The sequence below is a fragment of the Lipotes vexillifer genome, unplaced genomic scaffold, assembly GCF_000442215.2.
Source record: "Lipotes vexillifer unplaced genomic scaffold, Lipotes_vexillifer_v1.1 scaffold400, whole genome shotgun sequence".
In the NCBI taxonomy this organism is placed as follows: Eukaryota; Metazoa; Chordata; class Mammalia; order Artiodactyla; family Lipotidae; genus Lipotes; species Lipotes vexillifer.
The window spans coordinates 512,055-526,562 of record NW_006786594.1 but is presented as its reverse complement, the minus strand read 5'-3'; the positions used below and the strand labels follow the sequence as shown (position 1 = coordinate 526,562).

At 40.8% G+C, this 14,508-nt stretch overlaps 1 non-coding gene across 1 annotated transcript; it reads left to right on the top strand.

The window, feature by feature from the left end:
* The first annotated feature begins 13,191 nt into the window (after window positions 1–13,191).
* TRNAE-UUC (transfer RNA glutamic acid (anticodon UUC)) lies at window positions 13,192–13,262 on the top strand. Its single transcript has one exon. It is a non-coding gene; the product is annotated as a tRNA-Glu (tRNA).
* Window positions 13,263–14,508: the final 1,246 nt, after the last annotated feature.

Below are 14,508 nucleotides of genomic sequence, written 5' to 3'. Positions count from 1 at the left end.
TGTGGTAAGTGCTATGAAAGAAAACACTGGGATTCATGTGAGAACATAAGTAGAGGAACTAGCCTCATTGCAGAAGGGGGCAGTGCTAGAGAAATCCTCTGTGAACAAGCAGCATGTAATCTGAGACCTGGAGATGAATAGAATGTAGTAAGTATTGCTACAGAGACAATCTGAAAACCACGTGTGAAAAAAGCATGAGTCAGCAATAAACTTGGCAGGCTAGAGGAACAGAGAAAAAGCTGAGGTGGCTGGAATGGTAAACAGGAGGCAGAGTGCAAGAATGAGATTACCCAGGTAACCAGGGGCCATATCACGCAGGCACTTAAGTAATGCTGTTTCCTTTTATGACGTGATTACTAGATAGGCAGATTAAAGAAATCCAAGGGTGTGCTAAAATATTTTAATAAATTTATTTATTTTATTTTATTTATTTTTGGCTGAGTTGGGTCTTCGTTGCTGCACACGGCTTTCTCTAGTTGTGGTGAGTGTGGGCTACTCTTTGCTGTGGTGCTCAGGCTTCTCATTGCGGTGGCTTCTCTTCTTGCAGAGTATGGGCTCTAGGCGCACGGGCTTCAGTAGTTGCAGCACGCAGGCTCAGTAGTTGTGGCTCACGGGCTCTAGAGTGCAGGCTCAGTAGTGTGGTGCACGGGCTCAGTTGCTCCACGGCATGTGGGATCCTCCTGGACCAGGGCTCGAATCCATGTCCCCGGCATTGTCAGGAGGATTGTCAATCACTGCGCCACCAGGGAAACCCCAAGGACATGCTAAATTTGTTTTCAGCAAGACAGCTGATCAAAACGCTTGGGATGGGGCTTCCCTGGTGGCGCAGTGGTTGGGAGTCCGCCTGCTGATGCAGGGGACACGGGTTCGTGCCCCAGTCCGGGAGGATCCCACATGCCGCGGAGCGGCTGGGCCCATGAGCTCTGCAACAGGAGAGGCCACGACAGCGAGAGGCCCGCGTACTGCAAAAACAAAAACAAAAACAAAAACAAAAACAAAACGCTTGGGATGAACCACAGTTATCAGTTCTACAACCAAACTCTATCCAAAATCCACCCGCTTCTCCCTATCTTCTGTTTCCTCCCTAGATCAAGCCACCACCACCTCTCCCCCTGCCCCCCGGAACTGTTTTCACTTTTACCTCCCACAATCCATTATCTCTACAGGAGGTGGAGTGATCCAAAAACTAAATCAAATCATTTAGATTCTTTGCTTAAAATCCTTTAGTTTCCCATTTGTCAAAGGTTGGATTCTCCACAGATGTGGAGTTTGGGATCCAAGCTGTTTATTAAGGTTTAACACCTGTGAAAGGAAAGAAATCAGTGATGCAGACCCAACAAAGCCTTGGTCAGCCCATCGGGGATCTAAAGCAAGTATTGTCCATCAAAATTGTCCAGTGCTGCTCACTCAGTCACAGATGTGGTTTTCTCCATGAAGGGTGTGATCTCAAACAGCAAGGCAGGTCCTGGAGAAGCTTAGCTCAAGGCTGTTTGCAGACCACACTCCTCACATCTGGGCATCGAGTCCTTCCTTAAAGGACGATCTGAGCGTTGCATCACCTTATCCATCTCACCACTTCATTTAGAATAAAAAGACTTCAAGAACCTAAATAATCCAGCTCCTGCCTACCTCTCTTCCATTTGCTTCTACTGAAAATTTGCTCTAGATACACTAGCTTTCTTCTTTTCTTTAAAAATTTTTTATACAATTTTTAAAGGTTACTTTCCATTTACAGTTATTTAACCTTCCTGTTTCTTGTAGCTTATCCGCTCCTCAGGGCCTTTGCGTTAGCTGTTCCTCTTGCCTGAAATGTTACACTTCAGTCTTCCCGTGGTTACTGCCTTCTAACGCTGTCTGCCTCCTTCCTCATTACTTCCTATCCTGTTGCCCTGTTTCGCTTTCCTCATGCACTTAAATAAAATTATCTAAATTGTTTGTTTACATCTGTCTCATCAACTAAAACATAAATTCAGCGAGGCTATGGATCTGATCTGTTTTGTTCACTGCTCTATCCCCAGTCAGTACCCAGAACATAGTAGACCTTCAAGAAATATTTGTTTATTTGAATCTGACGAGGTGTAGAAATGTATGCTCAATGATACTACACATAGCTATAGTTTTAGCTCATTGAACAACTTTGCCCAAATAATATTAATTAGTGTATTAAGGTTAACCTGAAGGGAGATCTCTAGATGGCTGACACAAATCTGTCTGGTATTGTCAAACAGTTAAAAGTCAATGATTTGTGTAGACAGAGATGATGTAACCATCCAAATTTCTGATGACACGAAGCTGGGAGTGTTGGTGGCTGATATATTGGAGGACAGGATTCAGATTCAAAAGCACCTGAAAGTCCATCCAACATAGAATAGATAATTGTGTATATTATTCATACAATGAACTACTGTACCACAATGAAAATGAGTGAACTATTGCTATCTGCAATATGGAAAACTTCACAAAGATAATATTGAGGGAAATAAACCAGACACGTAAAGAAGAGTATACACTGCATTATTTTATTTCTATATATTTCAAAACCAGGGAAAACTATTCTGTGGTGTTAAAAGTTAGGACTGTGGTTCTCTTGAGGAAGGAGGAAGGGGGCAATGTTTGGGAGGGGGCATGGAGAAGGCTTTTGAGGTGCTCCTAGTGTCTGTTTCTTGACCTGGGTGGTGGTTATATGAATGTGTTTATTTTGCAATAATTTTTTCTTTTTTTTGGCCATGCCGCGCAGCTTGCAGGATTTTAGTTCCCCAGCCAGGGATTGAACCCCGGGGCCACCGCCGTGAAAGTGCAGAGTCCTAACCACTGGATCACCAGGGAATTCCCCTATTTTGCAATAATTCATTGATCTGTGCACTTATGATTTGTACATTTTTATATGTGTAATATACATCAATTTTAAAGTTAAGCATAAAAGAGACCTGAGAGATGTATTTAATTAAAAGCTCAATGTGTAGTTTCTGATTTTTCTTTTTTTTTTTTTTTTTTTTTTGCGGTATGCGGGCCTCTCACTGGTGTGGCCTCTCCCGTTGCGGAGCACAGGCTCCGGACGCGCTGGCTCAGCGGCCATGGCTCATGGGCCCAGCCGCTCCGCGGCATGTGGGATCTTCCCGGAGCGGGGCACGAACCCGTGTCCCCTGCATCGGCAAGCGGACTCTCAACCACTGCACCACCAGGGAAGCCCTAGTTTCTGATTTTGAATGAAAGAATTTTAATCTTTTGCCACTTAGAATTATAATTGCTATTGATTTTCAGTAAATTATCTTTACTATGTTTAAGTAGTTTCCTTTGACCTCTTGTTTCACAGAGGTTTTATTAGAACAGCTGTTGAATAGGCTGTAATACTTATTGCTGCAGGGATGTGGGGTGAAGGGTATTTTCATGTAGCTGCTATTGAAATAAAAAGTATTACAGCCTTTTTCAAAAGCAACTGCTGGCAACAGCTATTATTTAAAAAATGTGATCCAGCAATCTCAGTTCTGGGGATCTATCCTACTCAAATAAAACCACTAGTTTCAATAAAACTATTGAAACAAAACAATACATACGTATAAAACAATACATATGTATCCTATATATATGTACAAGGATATTTATTGGAGCAGTGTTTTAAGTGGCAACACACACACACACACACATTATAAATACTATATATGCCATCAATAGGGGAATGGTTTCAAAAAATATAGTATATCCACATTTTGAAACATCCATTAAAAGGAATGTTTGTACTCTGCCGGTTGATTTAGAGGAGTTTTAGATGAGAAATTGTTTTAAGTAAAAGTACGAGGAAAAAAGTAGTCACTTCTTTTACATGACAAAAAAGATCTGTATTGAATATGTGTACATTTGTATTTGTCTATATATGACCATATGAGAGTGGAGAAAAATGTTAACAACTAGGTTGATAAAATGGTTACTGGAGGGGCAGGAACTGATGGGGTGATAGAGGAGGGGGCAAGAGGGAGTCAAGGGAAAAAAGAAAAATAAAATAAGAACCAAAGGATTTTTTGCAAAGCTCTGTATGAGCCAGTAGTCTCATATCACAGGTGAAAAATCAAATGCAGTCATATGGACATTAACAGATTGCATTGTGTCCAAATCAAAGGACATAATCACAGTGTACTTTATGCTGTCCAGCATATCTGTTTCTGACACAACACTAAAAATAAAACAAATATTCCTCTCCCCCACAAAAGAAATAGTTGTGTTTTTTTAAAATTAATTTATTTATTTTTGGCTGTGTTGCTGTGCGCAGGCTTTCTCTAGTTGCGCCGAGCGGGGGCTACTCTTTGTTGCAGTGCGCAGGCTTCTTATTGCAGTGGCTTCTCTTGTTGTGGAGCATGGGCTCTAGGCACGCAGGCTTCAGTAGTTGCAGCACGTGGGCTCAGTAGTTGTGGCACTTGGGCTTAGTTGCTCCGCAGCATGTGGGATCTTCCCAGACCAGGGCTTGAACCCATGTCCTCTGCATTGGCAGGTGGATTCTTAACCACTGCACCACTGGGGAAGCCCCAAGAAATAGTTTGTCTTGTTATAAGATGATTGGTTAAGAATCAGGCAAACCTAGGTTCCAATTTCTTTTCAGCCACTTGTTTAGCTATGTGACCTTGGGCAAATTATTTAGTTCCTCTGTGCCCTAGTTTCTTCATCTGTACAATGGGGATAATTATAGTTCCCGTCTCTCAGGGTTATTTAGGATAATTATATATGCATGCCAGGACCTGGCATCTAGATAAAACTCAATAAAAATAATTAATGTCATTATTAAAGTAGATAATTACTTTGAAAATTAGAATTTTTACATAAGTAAGAAAATAAAAATATAACCATAATTTACTATTGTTAACTTTTGGTTGTTTATGCATTTATTCAACATTATCTGAAAAATCATCCTGAGACCTGGTGATAGCTTAGGACAAATTAGCAGCCACCAAATGTGTAAAGGGCTGTTGTATGGAAGAGGGGTAGACATATTCTGTGAGGCTCCAAATAACCACAGCAAGAGGCAAGGGTTACAATGAGAGCTGTCCAGCAACGGAATGGGCTGCCCAACACCATAGGCAGCTCCTTGTTACAACAAATATTGGAATCTTAACTGGTGATCATTTGTCAGAAAAGTGATGGATGAAATTACATTGGAAGAGAGATCAAGCTAAAAGGCTTCTAAAACTCTTCCTAACTCTAACATTTTATGACCAAGAAATACTTGCTGGATGTATACATATGATTCACAGCCCACATAAGATAATTTGTGTGGTTCTTACTGTACTACTGGGTGGTAAGAGCAGCTCCAAATTTATCCCGTGAATGTTAATCGGAAATTCCTAGCACAGGTCTGGTAGGACCTCTCCCTCATACAAAATTGAGGACATACAACTCCACCAATTAATCCCATTCAATATGCAAAAAGAATTCAAAGGGAGGGGTGGGCCTGGTAAGAGTTTACATCTTATCTTCAGGTGTCTGCTTTCTTAATACTTGGGATCTCTTCCTGGGAAAAAATTCTGACCGGGCAAAAATTCATAGCAATTACTTAGGGGAAAGGAAAAAGAAGAAACAAACAAAAAATACATTAATGTAGTTGGAAAAAAAAAAATCTAAGAACGTGGTGCTGGTAGGAGAGAAGACTAAATGTCTCTCTATGACCCACCCAAGTGCTTTTGATGTCTGACCAATTATTATCTTATTATTCTTCCTGCTATAGATACAGCTGCAATTTATGTAACAGGATGTTTAAAAAGATTAAAGAGAAACTGTAGTAGGGTTCTAAGGTGATAAGAGTCCCTAGAATATGTATTTATGGACGTTTAGAATATAAGTTCCTGTACATTCTTAGAATAAACCATCTGTTTGTTTTTCTTTTTTTAAAGAAACAAGTAAAATTTGTATTTCAATATGGCTGCTTCCTGCCCACAAGTGATATAGAAATAATAGAGCAAAGAGAGCAAACAAATAATACAGCAAAGAGAGGATGGTGGTGGTTCATTCTGTGATCTGTCCTCGTTTTTAATCAGCTTTGACTTTTGGGTCCAAAATATTTTATCCATATATTAGATAAGTATTTTTATTTTAAAAAAATATTTATTTATTTATTATTTATTTATTTTGGCTGTGCTGGATCTTACTTGCAGGATGAATGGGGGATCTATTTCCCTGACCAGGGATCGAACCCCAGACACCCTGCATTGGGGGCATGGAGTCCTACCCACTGGACCACCAGGGAAGTCCCTAGATAAGTATTTTTAATTTATCTGAATTAAATCTGTTCATCAGAAAATGGGTTATTCTGGGACTTCCCTGGTGGTTTAGTGGTTAAGACTCCACGCTCTCACTGCAGGGGGCCACGGGTTCGATTCCTGGTTGGGGAAATAAGATCCTGCATGCCGCACAGCACGGCCAAAAAAAAAAAGATTATTCTATTGTTCAAGCAGGAGAGTTGTGTGGAATTTTTGACTCTAATGACTCAGTGTGAAGATGAAAGTTAAAGAAACAATTTTTGGTAGAGGCATTTGTGGAATAGAAGTTGAGATGAGTCAAACTGACTTTCTGTTAGAAGAATGTTACATAGGTGCCTCAAACAGAGAGAATGACTCACTGGTATTCAAGACTCTGCTGTGTGAGCTTTCCCTTATCTTACAACATAAATTGGCACTGGGCACCCAATAGAAGGGCTTAGGGGCATGTTCTCAGAATTTCTGAAAGTAGTCCTGTGTAAATTGCCTGTTAATTTCAACTCTTTCTCCTAGCAACCTAGGTCAATACCTAGTGTGGGCTTGCACACTCTCTCCCTCTGTACGTGTGTATGTATTTACTTATTTATCATTTTTTTTCTGAACTTTTTTCTGTTTGCGAATAAGTTGTAGACATGATACCATTTTCCCCTAAGTAATGCAGTGTGTATTTCCTAAAAACAAGGACAATCTCTTTTATAACTACAGTGCAATTATGAAAATTAAGAAGTCAATACCGATTCAATAATATGATGTAATCTACAGACCTCATTCAAATTTTGTTCAATTGTTCCAATAATACTCATTACAGTAAAAGAAAAATCCAGATCATACATTGCATTCAGTTGTATCTTTAATCTCCTTCAATCTGGAAGAAATTTTCCACACTGTTTTTCATGACCTTGACATACTTGAAGAGTTACATGCCAGCTGTTTTGTAGAGTGTTCCTCCATTTGGGTTGTCTGATGTTTCCTCATGATTAGCTTCAGGCTATGCATTCTAAGCAGGAATACCACAGAAGTGATGTGATCACAGTACATAATATTAGGAGTTGAATTGTTCCATTTCTATTGAAGTTACCTTTAATGACTTGTTAGGGTAGAAACTGCTAGATTTCTCTATTTTAAAATTACTGTTTTTCCCTTTATAGTTAAGTATCTTGTAGGGAGATACTTTGAGGTTACTTAAATATCTTGTTTCTCATCAAAACTTACCCACTAGTTTTAGCATCCACTGATGATTCTTGCCTGAGTCAATTATTACTATGATTGCCAAATGGTGATTTTTTATAATTTTATCATTCCTTGTATATTTTTTAGTTGGCATTCTATAGTAAGGAAAAATGTTAACTTCTACATGATTTGTTTGGCAATTTACTTATACCATTATGACTCATAGATTCTTATTTTATTCAGTGGGTTATAATCTGTTATTGACACTATTTTGATGCTAAAATTGTCCCTGATTTGGATAGTGGGAGTCCCCTCAAACTGTCCTTTTGACATGTCTCCAAAATTCTTTAAGCTTCCTGACTTTATGACACAAGATATTCCAGGCTTTTCTTGTAATTTCTTAGCACGAGTCCTGAAATAAGCCACTTACCTAAGAAGCCCTGGTTTCTTTAGTGGAGAATAGTATTTAGAAAAGTTCAGATTCTAGGTGTGCTAATTTGTACTGGTGTGTCATTGCTTGTAGGCTCTCTCAGAGGACAGGCTCAGGCTCGCTTCCTTGCTCTCTCACACGCACGCACGCGCACACGCACACGCGCACACACACACACACACACACACTTATAAAGCATTGTGCTCATATTTCCAATTCCAGTCCAGCATTGTAGGGCTCATTTTAGCATTCCCCCTTTCCATATTACAGCTCACTTCTCTAGCAGTGAGAAATCTGTGGAACCAGTCTTGACTATGGCACTTAGCCACACCTACATGCACTTTCCTGACTCTGATTCACTTTGGTGCAATCTCCTGCCATCCTAAAGCCAACCTGTAAGTACACACTGATGACAGGCCCCACAGCACCTGAAGCCACTGATGTCTGTGCTTTGTAGCCAATGCTCATTGAGGTGGGATGCTGCCCCTCCTTCTTTTGGGGCCCTGATCCTGGCCGTTTCAGTCTGTTACAATGGAAATTCCAACCGGCAAAAGCACTCTTCACCTCCAATTTCTTCCATACAGTGACACAGCCGATCTGAAGGGGCTACTTTAAGGTCCTGATGGCGCACAGAGATTTTATGGAAATGACTCTTTTTTAAAATAAAGGGTTTTACATGCCCTTTATCTTAGCTCCCTTTCCCTAGGATTCAAACATGAATCTGATCTGTGCCCAGAAGCACCCCTCTCGCCCAACCCTGCCTCTTGGTCCTCACTTCCCTTAGGATGAACTCATTCTTAATCCTTCACATACATGGAACCTTAGCAGCCAGGTCCTCCCAACATGTCTGAGTACCAGAATGTGTCAGCTTAAATTCTCAATGCACCTCACCACATTTGTTATTCTCTTAAATTACTTGCATCAATAGTTCAGAAACTCTCTTGAAGGCAGAAGACTATACCACAGAAGCAGCACAGAAATGAAAGGACTGCAATCCTATCCCAAGGATCTCATCCAAGGAAAAGAACTCTTTCGTGATTCTCCTGGCTGGTGGAGACAGAGGGGAACGTGGAGAGCTTAAAGTGTGAAGACTGCCCTGAGCCACATTTAATCACAATGACGCTATTGTCTGGCATGCCTCTCGGAGCACCATCATCAGGAAGTGGATGTTAAGTTGTTTTTCCAAAGGCGCTAATGGACACCTAATCTATCGTTCCTTCATTGCTCTTGTTTCCAGCTGCAGGCCTCTGAAGGAGGACTGGCCAGGTTAGCAGAGTCTGTGGCTAAGAGACTGAAGGGTATTAACTAATTTGTGCATAGAGTAAGCCCAAGTGTAATGATCTCAATGTCATTAATATTCCCTATTGAGTAAACTGGTCACAGACAGGTTACATTTGAACATTTCATTGCTAAATGGGTATTTAATAACATGCAGTTACTTTGAGTTGAGATAAAATCTCCTGATTACATGAAAAATGTACATGCAAGGCAGATAATCCTGAATTAAAGCCAGAATATATTAAATCTTCAGTATTGTAGACATTAACAATAGGCTCTTTACAATGAATAATGACATTATTTCCTTTACTAGAATGTAAGCTTCATGAGGGCAGGGAGCTTTGTTTTGCTCATCGCCCTATTCTGAGTATGAGTATGCCTGACTTATAGTTGGAGCTCAGTAAATATTTGCTGAACAAATAAAAATGTTTGGTGGCATAATAGAAGAAAGTTTTAAATTATTAAACTAAACCTGACTGGGGGAAATGGGAATTACATGCCCCCTTTAAAGACATTAGAAATCATTTAAAGACAGCGACAACAACAACAAAACACCATGCTGATGAGACATGTCTGTGGGATGAATTCCCTTTATAAGCAGTTTAAGAGCTTTAGTTTAGGTTTTACATTGTTTCTGTGATTTTAACATTTGCTCTTGAAAGGTTTGTATATGTGTGTGCATCTGTGTTCCAACAGTTATTGGCTGGACAATTTTTAGAAAAAAGAGGCATATTTGCTACTCACAGTGGTGAGGAGACTTAAATAGGGATCACACTTAGAGGGCCCACGTGCCCACCTGGACTATTCTGTGAGAGCTATCTGAAGCATTTGGGTTTTTTGGACTGAATAACTCAGACTCAGAGAATGAGCTACTGGGAGCAGCAAGAGAAAGCTCCTGGGATGAGACCGACTCCTGGGTACTGGCTACAGCTTCCCAAAGTAGGCGGAGAGCCACACAGCAGAGGTTAGGAAACGGCAAGGTTCTCAGACCTGAGGATATGGTAGAAAGATTATAGGACTTCCCTGGTGGTGCCATGGTTAAGCATCTGCTTGCCCATGCCAGGGACACAGGTTTGATCCTTAGTCCAGGAAAATCCCACATGGCGCGGAACAACTAAGCCCGTGCGCCACAACTACTGAGCCCGTGTGCCACAACAACTGAAGCCTGCGTGCCTAGAGCCTGTGTTCTGCAACAAGAGAAGCCACCACAATGAGAAGCCCATGCACCGCAACGAAGAGTAGACCCCGCTCGCTGCAAACAGAGAAAGCCCACATGCAGCAGCTAAGACCCAACACAGCCAAAAAAAGAGAAAGATCAGAGAAAGATTAGACTGGTTATCTACATGTCAATCATCTAGGATAGATATAATGTCTCGTTAGCTTTCCTGGGACTATCAGAAAGGTCATTTAGCAGCATTACTATTGATACCCTAAAACTAGGATGTACAAAAAATATATAACAATCAATTAATATCACTAATCCCATTTCATTCTCTAACCCCTGACTTTCTCTATGGTGGTGGTGGCGTCAGGGCACTTAATTACGCTGGCCTCCCTTCTACAGTTTTTTGTGGGTTCACTAGGCTGAAACCATTGTGACATGAGAGATTTGAGAGAGAAATATGGACTTCACTCTGGAAGCAGCAAGTCTATGTGGTGATGAGCCTAAGTTTCTAATTAATGAGATTAAATGGAAGTCTTGATGGGACCTCCATGAAGGCAGCTTGAATAGAACTCCTAACTATCACAGATATCGAGTTCAGTTAAAAATATTTTTTCTTCCTACACTGAGGTTTCTTTAAGTTACTCCAACCAATCACTAAGTCTAATAGACCTATAGTACCTAGTGTAGTGGAGGTGTGGAGAATAAAGGGATGAAACTGTAAAGAGAAGTGCGCCCTGCCTCACTTTTACTCATATGCTGCGCCCATCACAGGGAACAACGTCCTACAAAGAGAACTGTGTCCAGGAGTTGGGGCAGTGGTCTGCATTGAGTGGTGACCCATGATGGAGAAAATGGCTGGTGAAGAGCCTAGGATGCCGTGGGGACCTGGGAAGAGCATGTCACTTCCAACTAGGAGGAGGACAACTCAGAGGGACATTAACCAGTACCCCTCTCCTTCTTTCTCCACTTACACTAGAGTAAGGAGAGGTACGGGATAATTCTAACAATAATTGCGATAACCACTGTTTTTTGGTGGGCGTTTAAATCATATAGGCAATATGACTAGCTATTACTTTGGTAAGATGTCATTAGGGGGTGTGGAAGATGATTATTTGTTCTTTAACAGCCTTCCCTCAGCCTAAAAGAGCTTTGCACATCATTATTGTTAACAGAGCATGTGAGGCTTTAGCTAAAATAATCATATTTTACAAACTGAAAAATCTCTGATCTGAGGAGTAAAGAACTTCTGAGATAAAATGTGTAAAATCTGGACTCTGAGATAATTTGGCATATGGTTGCCACAACTAGAGCACGTAGGCAAACTCATGGACCTGTAATTACTTTCATACTCTTGAAATAGTAATTACTTTTGGCCTCTCCTAGCTTAGAGGCTCATTAATGAAGGATTAGGTTCATTTTTCTCTCTCTTAAAGGTGAAAAAGTAACGTTTAAATCAGGGGATGGGTTAGACTGATTATCTCTCTTCAGTTCTGAGTGGTCTTTATAGGCAATTTGAGAATCTATAGTGGGATCCATACAGGCACAAGGGAGTGGGAAAGTTCCTGCTACTTTTTTCTTTTCACTTTTTAATAATTAAAAATGATTCAGGAGGTTATTTACTAAGTGAAGATCAACCTTGCTGAAATTCGTTCCCAACTTTTCCTAGAGCTAGATAAATGCTCAACTGCTGAACACAGTAATTTCTAATTGACTCTCCTATTATTAAAGATCAAGCTGCAAAATATTCTGAGAGGTGAACTAAGCTGTATCCATACTCTCCTATGATGGAGGCCAGCAAAGGTGAACTAGGACCCTCTGCTTTAAGGGTGAAGGCTGTATTCCACTCTCCAATGTTTCTATTGTTTCAGCCTAGTGAACTTTTACCCACAAAAGTCTTTCTTTGAACACTCTGATCAAAAACAAGGTTTTTAAAATTTTTTTTAGATTGTTTACTTACAGTTAAACCTTTAGACAGGAGGCCAACTCCCAGTGGTCAGTTTCAAATAGGTTAACTTCGGACTGAAGAGGTTTTTAAAAAATTTATTTATTTATTTATTTATTTTGGGCTGCGTTGGGTCTTCGTTGCTGTGTGCGAGCTTTCTCTAGTTGCGGTGAGCGGGGGCTACTCTTCGTTGCTGTGCGCGGGCTTCTCATTGCAGTGGCTTCTCTTGTTGCGGAGCACGGGCTCTAGGTGCACGGGCTTCAGTATGTGTGGCTCGCCGGCTCTAGAGCCCAGTCTCAGTAGTTACGGTGCACGGGCTTAGTTGCTCGGCGGCGTGTGGGATCTTCCCAGACCAGGGCTCGAACCCGTGTCCCCTGCATTGGCAGGCGGATTCTTAACCACTGCGCCACCAGGGAAGCCCTGAAGAGATTTTTTTTTAGAAAACTCTGTGACTTTCAAATGATGCCAGTATACATGTCTTCACCTGCTCTCCTGAAGTATTTCTTCTCTCCCAAGGTACACCTCAGGGCAGTACTGTGGGTTTAAGAGAAAAATGTGAATGGGTAATCTTTGTCCAGTACTGAAATGAGGAGTGCAGTTGATTAAGTGGTGACCCACAGATTTCGGTTGGAATGCTTAGGACTGCAGGTGGGAGGAGGGGAGGGGAGGGAAGGGAACGTCAGTGCAGCCATGTTGGGTGCCCCCATGTTCCTTTATACATATAGAGCCTTCTCCTTGTGATTCTCACATGTATGTTTATATACTGCTGTTTCAGTATAGAGTCAAGGGTAAGGTTATAAAGGAAAAACAGTTACTGTCTTAAAAGGCTCATTCTTGTGCTTTAGAAATATTCCTTTCCTGGGCTTCCCTGAGAAAACTAATAAAGTTCAGATGCACATTTTGTCCAAGTAGTTCTTTAGTATTTGAGGAACCATTAGATAAGAAAAAAGATTTTGGTGGGGGGAGTTCCCTGGTGGTCCAGTGGTTAGGACTCGGCACTTTCACTGCCGTGGCCAGGGTTCAATCCCTGGTGGGGGAACTAAGATCCTGCAAGCCACATGGCGTGGCCAAAAAAATTAAAAAGAGAGATTTTTTTGGTACAAAATGGGTGGTAGAACAAAGAGAGGAACCTTTGGAAAATTATGTTTGAAAATCATCATTTTGACTTCAAACTGCTGGTAAAATTGGTAGATTAATTGATTGATTTTTATAATGTCACACTTATAGGAAGGCAATGTTTCTAGAACTCCCAAGTATTTGGAACACAGTCCAGGGATTAGATATAAATGAGTAAATAGCCATCAAAAAGCACATACACTTTGCTCCTTAGGAGTTTTAAGTGCCCTCGTACTTCAATTCAATTGTGTATAAAATATAGGGATCAAGTATACAGACCAGAGATACTGATAGCAGAGTCTGTTCAGATGATCTAGAAGACAGTGCAATCAGCTGGAGCTATTTAGCTCAGACAATAACTCTGGTGGTTATTAACAATAATGGTAAAGTTCCTACTATTTATTGAGTGCTTATTATGGTCTACTGGGCACTATTCTACATAGTAGGTACAAATGTTATTCCCAGTTTATAGGTGAGAAAACTGAGACACAGATTAAGTAACTTGACACGTTGTAATTGACAAAAGCAAGTTCAAACCCACATCTGTCAGACTTTAAAACCTAAGTCTTACCTGTTTTGTTTTATGCCTACTGTATATTCTAATTCTAATTTTTTCTTAATATATTTTCAAAAAAAGACAAATCTATATTCCACATTGTCTGAAAAGGAGCATAAAGAACTATGTAATATGTTTTAGGACATTATAAATCTAATATATATAAACTTGTTGGTATTTTAAAAGTAAGCTTCATGTATCTAGAAATTTCAGTTATATGGAAGAGAAAGGACAATGCCTTCACTTGTTCATGTGTCGGTTCAAGGAAGGTTTGATTGCATATCTTTTTTTTTTGCAGTACGCGGGCCTCTCACTGTTGTGGCCTCTCCTGTTGCGGAGCACAGGCTCCGAACGCGCAGGCTCAGCGGCCATGGCTCACAGGCCCAGCCGCTCCGCGGCACGTGGGATCCTCTCGAACCGGGGCACGAACCCGTGTCCCCTGCATCGGCAGGCAGACTCTCAACCACTGTGCCACCAGGGAAGCCCTGATTGCATATCTTTTATGTTTGTCTTAACCATTCCTTAAAGGCCCCACTTAATGTAAGATTCCTTCACCTCTGGGATGATTAACTCATCAAGGTTTGCATGAGACTTTTCCTAGTTTAGCACCCT